Below are 9,264 nucleotides of genomic sequence, written 5' to 3'. Positions count from 1 at the left end.
ATTTACTGAATGCCCCTGTGGCATCATGTCGGGCAGGACTGCCCATTCATTGGGATATGACTAACCCAGGGATGTGGGCGATGAACCTAATACATTGGATTTTAAGTTACGATTCCTAGAGTGTGATGTTGTTGGAGGTGCCTGGTGTCAATATGGCCCTGCCATGTCCTGACCTCCCCCCACTTTCCCTGTAGGTAAGGTGACACATCGATCCGAATGAGAAATGAGAAACGGACAAGGGGCGGCGATTGACACAGCCAGTTTTATTCACATGATTCAGAAAGCAGTGGGTCAGGGGTCATTCGATCCACACAATGTATCAGAGTTGGGATTACAGGAAATACAGATAGCTTCAGTCGGAATCACGGGCGAATCGTACATTGGACATGTTATGTTTATCCAGGGAAGATATATATGCAGCATCTGAGCCATAATAGGCAGTCTCCATTGACCTGTCTCCAATTTCTGGAACATGGTGCCAATCTGCAGACGCCTCCTGAGCCAACACATCCTTCGAGAGCTTCAGGGAAACAAAGAGGAAGAGTTCATTCATAACAACATTCAGAGCTCTGCCGTACCTACGTGCGATTTAACCAAATGCTCTGGAGACTAGAACTGTGAACAGCGTTTCCAGTGTGGTCTAACCGAGGGATCTGTAGGCAAGAACTGTGCTCAGTGCCCCAGGTGTGTTTGACTGAAAGATATAGAGACCGGAACTATTCACGGTGTACCGAGTGTGGTCTACCCGAGGTATATGGAGGCAGGATCTGTGCTCAGTGTTCCAGGTGCGTTGTGACTGAGGGATATGAAGACCTGAACTGTGCACAGTTCTATGACTGTGGTCGCACCGAGGCATATGGAGACCAGAACTGTGCTCAAAGCACCAAATGTGATCCAGCCGATGTAAATGGAGGCAAGAACTGTGCTCAGTGCTCCACGTGTGTTGTAATTGAGGGATATGGAGACCGGACTGTGAACAGTGCGCCGAGTGTGGTATAACCGAGGGATATGAAGACTAGAATTGTCCACAATGCTCCAATGGTGGTCTAATTGTGGGTTATGTTGACCAGATCTATGCACAGGTCTCCAAGTGTGGTCTAACTGAGGGTTATGGAGACCAGATGTTTGCACATTGCTCCTACTGTGGTCTAACCGAGGGAAAAATAACGCAAGATATCACCGAGTGGCAGCACATAGATGGGAAGCACAAGGCGACTAGAATATTCGAGAAGGATGAATAATTTGAAAAAGGAAAAATTTAAGGAAAGGTGCAAAACTGAGATGGACAGCTTTCTGTCTGGGAAACGTTTAAATGTTTGGGGAACAAAGATGGGTAGGTGAAGGTACGGCACCCATTGATTGGTATCACCGGCTGAAGAGGCTGAATGGTCTCTTCTTCATTCTATGAATGTTTCTGCTCTTTTCTTCCTGAGAGATTTGTACTCACGGGGCTTCGATGCACGCACCACTCCAACCTCAGCGATGGGCTGTAGCTGCACCAGGAGTCCAACCACCAAGAGTAGTGCTTTGCTCATCTTCCGCTGATCCCCTCAGAGTCACAATGAGGTGACTGGATTACGGATGCCCTTTATATCAACGCACGTACCATTCTGTAGTTAATATTCACACAGACACATGGTTAGCGCTGGCTCCACCTTGAGCTTATTAAACGAGCTATTCATTAACTGAGACCAACAGAGTGAAAGGCTAAATATGCCTCCCAAGTCGAACGACAACAGGGCTGTGTAAAATCGCAGCAAAACATCCCTCGAATCCTCTTGCTATGAAGGCCAACATACCATTTGCCTTATTTTACGCCTGCTGCACCTGCATGCTTACCAACAGCAACTGGTGTACGAGGACACCCAGGTTTCATTGCGCATTCCCCTCTCTCAATTTATAGCCAGTCAGATAATAATCTGCCTTCCTGTTTGGGCTACAAAGTGGATAACCTCATTTATCCACATTATATTGCATCTGCCAAACATTTGCCCACTCACTCAATTTGTCCAAATCACACTGAAGCATCTCTGCATCCTCCTCACAGCTCACCCAGGTGGGAGACCCAGCTATGTGTCATCTGCCAATTTGGAGATCTACCATTCAGTTCCCTTAACTAAATCATTTATATATATTTTGAATAGCTGGGGTCCCAGCACCGATCCCTGTTGCACGACACTGGTCACTGCCTGCTTTTCAAAAATGAACCGTTTATTCCTACTGTTGTTTCCTGACTGCCCAACCATTATCTATCGAACTCAATCCACTACCTCCACTCCCATGCGCTTTAACTTTACAGGCAAATCCCTTATTTGGGACTCCATCGAAAGCCTTATGAAAATCGAAATAAAGCACATCCACTGGCTCCCCTTCATCAAATCTACTAGCTACATCCTCGATAAATTCCAGCAGATTTGTCAAGCATGATTACCCTTTCGTAAATCCATTGCTCATTCTTCCCGATTCTTCTGCTGTTTTCCAAGTGCTCAACTAATAAATCTTTTATAATTGATTCTAGAATTTTCCCCACTACCGACGTCAGGCTGACAGGCCTTTGAATTCCTGTTTTCTCTCTACATTCCTTTTTAAATACTGAGGTTGCATTAGCTGCCACCAATCTGTAGGACCTGTTCCAGAGCCTATAGACTCTCAGAAGATTACCACCGATGCAAACACTACATCTAGGTCACTTCATTAAGTATTCTGGGATGTAGATTATCAGGCCCTCGGTATTTATCGGTTTTCAATCTCATCAACTTTCCCAACACCGTTTCCCTACCTACACTGATTCCATTCAGTTCCTCACTCTCACTTAACTCTGTGTTCCCCACATTTCTGGTATGTTATTTGTATCCTACTTTGTGAAGAGAGAACCAAATTATTTAGTTGATCAGCCATTTCTTTGTCCCCCATTACAAGTTTCCCTGTTTCTGACTGAAAGGGATTACATTGATCTTGACCAATCTTCTTCTCTTCACATGGCTATAGAAGGTTTTACGGTCAGTATTTATCTTCCCCGCAATCCTAGTCTGATACTCTCTTCTCCCATTCTTAATCAATCACTGGGTACTCCTTTGCCGAATTCTAAACTGTTACCAAACCTCAGGACTGTTGTATTCTCTGGCCAAATTGTATGCATGTTCCTTGGTCTTAATACTTTCCCTACTTTCCATTGAAAGCCATGGTTTGGCCATTTTCCTGTTTTACTTTTGCGCCAGACAGGAATTATTAATTGTTGCAGTCCACCCATGTGCTCTTTGAATGTTTGTCATTGCCTGTTTAAAATCAATATTTTAAGTAACGTCTCCCAATCCATCATAGACAGATCGCGCCTCAAACCAGCGTAGGTTCATTTATTAAGATTCAAGGCCCTAGTCTCAGAACCAGATACGTCACTCTCTACCTTGATGAAGAACTCAACCATATTATGGCCGTTCATACCCAAGGGCCTTCCCACAACTAGATGATGAATTATTTATTTCTCAATTTACAATATCCAGTCTAGGATGGCCTGATCCCTAGTTGTTTCCTCAACGTATTGGTACAGTAAACCATCCGGTATACACTGCAGGAATTCCTCCTCTACAGCATTGTTACTAATTTGGTTTTCCCAATCTTTTTGCAGATTAAAGCCAACCATACCGACAGATGTTCCTTTATTACATGCGTCTCTAATTTCCTGCTTAAAGCCATTCCAGACATCACCACTATAGTTTTGGGGCCTGTAATACATTCCCCACAAACGTTTTTTTGTCCCTTGGTGTTTCTCAGCTCCACCCATACAGATTCCACAGTGTTGTAGCTAATATTCTTCCCAACTATTGCATTAATTTCCTTTTCAAACAACAATACAATCCACTGCCTTTTCACTTTTGTCTATCCTTCCATATTACTGAATACCCCTAGATGTTCATGGCCCATCTGTGGTCAACCTGCAGCCAAATCTCCATGACCCCGACTATATAATACATGTTAACATCTATTTGTGCAGTTAATTCACCCACATTATTGGGAATGTTCCACGCTTTAAGGCACAAAGCTTTAAGGCTTGTCTTTTTAACGTTGTCTGCCCCATTCCCATTATTTTTCACTGAGGCCCTCTTCTTGCATTTGAATTGTCTGCCTATTACATTTCTTATTCCCCTTTCTGTCTTTTGTTCTTGTTCTTGACTGCCCCACCTCTGGCATTTATTGTCAATCCCTTATTGCCCCTTGCTCAGATAGTATTTCAGAGTCAACACCCGCATTTCTGCGGGTCAGGAATAACATGTAGGCCAGACTTTGTAAGGATAGCGGATTTCCTCAACAAAAAATAAAAAAATACCTGGAAAAACTCAGCAGGTCAGGCAGCATCGGAGCAGAAGTGTACAGTTGACGTTTCGAGTCCTCATGACCCCTCAACAGAACTAAGTAAAAATAGGTGAGAGGTGAAATATAAGCGGGTTTAAGGCGGGGGGGTTGGTGGGGGGGGGGAGGTAGGGGGTGGGGGAGGGGGGGTGGGGAGGGAAGTGAAGGAGGGGGGCGGGTTGGCACAAGCAAGAAGTGATAGGAGGGGATAACCAAAACATGTCACAGACAAAAGATAAAGAAGTGTTGAAGGTAGTGATATTATCTAAAAGAATGTGCTAATTAAGAATGGATAGCAGGACAGGCAACGTACAGATAGCTCTAGTGGCGGTGGGGTGAAATAAGACTAAACGGGCATAAAAGTTAAAGATAAATGATCGGAGGAATACATTAAAAATAATGGAAATAGGTTTCCTCCCCTAAAGGACATGAGTGAAGCATTAGGTTTTCTTTTACGAAAATCGACAATATTTTCGTGGTTATCATTACACTTTAAATTCCAGATTTTTATTCAATTCTAATTCCAACACCTGCAGTGGTGGCATTCGAACCCTCGCACCGCAGAGCTTTATCCTGGCTCACTGGATCATTATCGCAGCAAAAAGTCATTGCACCATCACCTCTCCTGTAGGGAGTATTGTGCATCCAAATGTTGCAGTTGGTGTTAATGTCCAGATGAAACAAAATGTATCTAACTGGCAGTGCTGGCTCAGGCGCAAAATATCCACTTCCTCTCTCTATGAATTGCTGTGATCCGGCAGGTGTTATTTACCAGGCTGACCAACCTCCCAAGGGAAACTTGGACAAGCTATCGCGACAATTTTGCAATTTGTATTTATTACGAGCAGGCTTGTGCACTGAATTCAGATGTACCGTGTCCACTATAATCTATTAACAACAAAAAAGCTTAAACGCACGCAAAAGATTACAGTTACATACTTATAACAGTTCCCCAGATTTCTACTTTAACCTGACTCCCAGCTACACAGCCCCTTTAAGGCAACAGTTCAAATGAATTCCAAATTATTAACACACCCAGGAATATTGCCACAAGCATCCAATGCTTAATGTGATTTCGAAGGCTTTTCACTCAAATTTCGTTACTGAGACAGCAAACTTCTGCAGGGGAGGGGGTGAGGAATTTGGTCGGTGGCGGAGCTACAAGCTTCTTCCCCAAGTCTGTTTCTAATGAATGCACCTTCCAAGATCTCACTCGGCCAGACCTTACACAGCCTCCCACCCTTCTTCAAATATATTTCGCCCTTTTTGACCTGTAAATATCATCGTTTCAACTAGTTTTTAGGAGTTACTTTTCCCAAGACAAACAAAATTTTCCATGTTATCATTATGGACGACGCTGTGGAGAATAATCACATTAATAACCCGGCCTTATTTGTCATGTCAGGTGTAAAAATCGCCACATTGACCCTTTGAAGATCAAACACTTCTTCACTTAACAAAACATGCAAACTTCATGCACACCATCTCTGCTGATACCTCACCCAAGCTTACTCATCTCCATTTCAAATGCCTGTTTTACACCTCACTTCTTTGATTATTTAAAACTTGCAGTCTAACCGGCTCTATTTTGGTTAGATTAGCCACACACCCAGAATCATATACGTACACATATACACACTCGCAGACATACATACAAAAACAAGCATGCACACACACACACACACATACACACGCACGCACACACATACACACATACATACACACACACTCACACAAGCACACACACACAGAAACACACACAGACATACACACAGATACACACAGGCATGCACACACCCAAATGCACACACACATCAAAGACACACACAAACAAACATGCACACTCACACACAGAGATATACACACAGACAGACAAACACCCACGCACACACAAACAAGCATGCACACTCACACAAACACACACACACACATATACACGCACATACGGACACAAACGCAAGCACACACACACACACATACGTGCACACACGAACGCAGAGACACACACTCACACATACGTACACATTCACACACGCACATGCACACAGATAAGTGCACTCACACATGCACACACACGGACAAACCTGCTTTAAAGTACCCCACAATAATATTAGGAAAATATGATAGTTCATTGACAGCATTGTTCTATAGATTAGTTCATGATTGACGTGTTTACCTGTCGCTATATAGCTTAAATTCTGTCTCCTATCTGCGACCATATGCTAAGCCAGCGCCAGGAACACAAGGACCAGGAGCAGTACCTACTTCATCATTCCCCAAGCTGCTCAGAGTAAGAGGTAAGTTGACTGCAGCACTGAAACTCTTGATATGAGCTCAGGGAGGAATCTGTGGTTAATCTTCACACACACACAGACAGTGAGGATAGGCTCATCTTTCACCTTGTTTAACAGACAGTCCGCTAGCTGAGGCCAGCAGTGACAGGAATGAGTTTTTGAATGGAATTAATGTATTTAAAAGATAATTTAAATTCAAGCCAGGTTTTCATTAATAAATGTGGGGGTGGGGGAGGGGGCGCACAAATATGAGCAACTCTTGAATTAGGGTAGATTAAAAGGAACCCTTTGCCGTGATCGCTGTAAGAATCCTACAGCAGACAAGGAGTCCATTCTTCCCATTGTGCCCATGCTGGCACAATCATTCCTACTCAGCCTCTCCTCCTTCCCCATCACCCTACCATTAAAAAAAATCATTTAGATTCTTTCTCAACATTCCCATTTGAAAGATACTCATTCGGTCTGCTCCTGCCACCAAATGAGGCAGCGCATTCCTGGTCAGAACTCTCAGTGTAAAAAGCCATTCTTTCCAACTGATTCATTACAGACGATTTTCAATGCGTTTCTTATTGATAGTGAATCCCCAACTCTGGAAACCATTCCATTGTCAATATTAGAATGAGACTTGCACAGAGCTCGGCACAGTGCACAAGTGGGAACAATGTTTACCCACCAACCAATTTCACTAACACCCCTTGCCCGGAGCTGCATGGTTGATGGTGGGAGCTTAATATGAGAACATCGCCTTCCATGTGTTCCTAGATTTGATCAATGGCTACACTTCAACGCGGTTTCTTTGGCTGACCTATACGTTGGAACATTCTTATGTTTGGAAAGGTGCTATATAAATGAAAGTCTTTATTTCACGCCCACATTTGTCTTCATTTCCTTTGCTCTCTGCCATGTTCTCTTTCTCTGTCTCAACCTCCTCTCAGTCTCTACCTATCCATCCATCTTTCCAAATGTCTGTCTGTCTGTCTATCTATCTATCTATCTATCTATCTATCTATCTATCTATCTATCTATCTATCTATCTATCTATCTATCTATCTATCTATCTATCTATCTATCTATCTATCTATCTATCTATCTATCTATCTATCTATCTATCTATCTATCTATCTATCTATCTATCTATCTATCTATCTATCTATCTATCTATCTATCTATCTATCTATCTATCTATCTATCTATCTATCTATCTATCTATCTATCTATCTATCTATCTAACTATCCATCTATCCATCTGTCCATCTATCCTCCTGTCCATCTATCTATCCGCCTATCTATCGATCAATCTCTATATATCTATCTATCCATAATTCTTTTTTTTTCTCTCCCACTCTGTCTTGCTGCAGGTTTCTCTATCTCTCTGCCATTCAACTTTTCACCCCAATCTCTATGCCTGTCTCTCCCTTTGCCTCTCACAACCTGCCTTTCCCTATCTCTCGCTCTCTCTTTGTATCTCTCTCTCTCTCTCGCCCGTATCTTTCTTTCTTTCTCCCCACCTCTGATTCACTTTCCTCCTACTCTCTCTCACACACACACTCTTCCCCTCTCACTCTTCCATCGTGACCTGAAACACTTCCTCTCTCCCTCTTTCTCTTACGCCTCCCTCGAACTTTCTCTCACGATGATTTGTTTTCCTCTTTTCCCATTCGCATTGTCCCCTTCTCTCTCTCTCTCTTTCTCTCTCTCTATCTCTTTCTCTCCCTCTCCCTCTCTCTCCTCACTTTTCCCTACTTATCATCGAAACATCGAACGACTGCAGGTGAGTGAGAGGCCAATTGGCCCCTCTGATCTGCCCTGCATCATTGCAGGAGTAACTCACCTAGTGCCAGTAAGGGGTCTTTCCACTGAACAGCCACAGATGTTTTTCCTGGTCAGGTCATTGTCCAATTCTTTTCTCGAAAGGCTCGATTGAGTGTGCCTCCAGCGCACTATCCGCCTGTGCATTCCCGATTTGAACCATTTGCTATGCAAATAAACAGTTTCTCCTTGCGTCTCCATCGCTTCTTCAGCCAATCTCCTTCAATCGTAGCCCTCTGCTCCTCGAGCCTCCCTCCCTCCCCTTCTCCTGTTCCTCTCACATTATCTCTTTGTTTTTCTCTCTCTCTGCCTCTGCCTTCTACATCAGCCGAGAGAGTTAAATATTTCTCATTTAAAGCCGTTGTCAGTGTGTTAATCATTTGCCTCTGAAGCGGACCTGTCCTGTCCCCAGTCGCCATTCTGTCTGGCGGAGCTTGTTGTCCAGCCAACCGGCAGTTAGTTGATGATCAACCTGCTGGCCCTGCCAACTCCTGTGCACTATTATCCAAAGGTCATTGGCTGTGAAACACATTGGGATATCCACAGGCTGGGAAAGGCGCTATACAAATGAACATCTTTAATTCCCGAACACTTTTACTTCATTCATTTGCTCTCTGTCACGTTCTCTTTCTGTGTCTATCTCCCTCCATTTATCTATCTATCTATCTATCTATCTATCTATCTATCTATCTATCTATCTATCTATCTATCTATCTATCTATCTATCTATCTATCTATCTATCTATCTATCTATCTATCTATCTATCTATCTATCTATCTATCTATCTATCTATCTATCTATCTATCTATCTAT

The 9,264-nt window shown here is 43.2% G+C and overlaps 1 long non-coding RNA gene across 1 annotated transcript; it reads right to left on the bottom strand.

Annotated features, from left to right (window-relative positions):
* Window positions 1–243: 243 nt before the first annotated feature.
* On the bottom strand, window positions 244–8,773 carry LOC144672999 (uncharacterized). The gene is made up of 3 exons (XR_013574241.1): window positions 8,473–8,773; window positions 1,448–1,610; window positions 244–520 (listed from the first exon to the last, which is right to left on the bottom strand). It is a non-coding gene; the product is annotated as an uncharacterized LOC144672999 (long non-coding RNA).
* Between the last annotated feature and the right edge of the window lie 491 nt (window positions 8,774–9,264).

Source organism: Cetorhinus maximus, unplaced genomic scaffold (assembly GCF_964194155.1).
Source record: "Cetorhinus maximus unplaced genomic scaffold, sCetMax3.hap1.1 HAP1_SCAFFOLD_195, whole genome shotgun sequence".
NCBI classification, from domain to species: Eukaryota; Metazoa; Chordata; class Chondrichthyes; order Lamniformes; family Cetorhinidae; genus Cetorhinus; species Cetorhinus maximus.
This window is presented reverse-complemented; position numbering and strand designations above follow the sequence as displayed.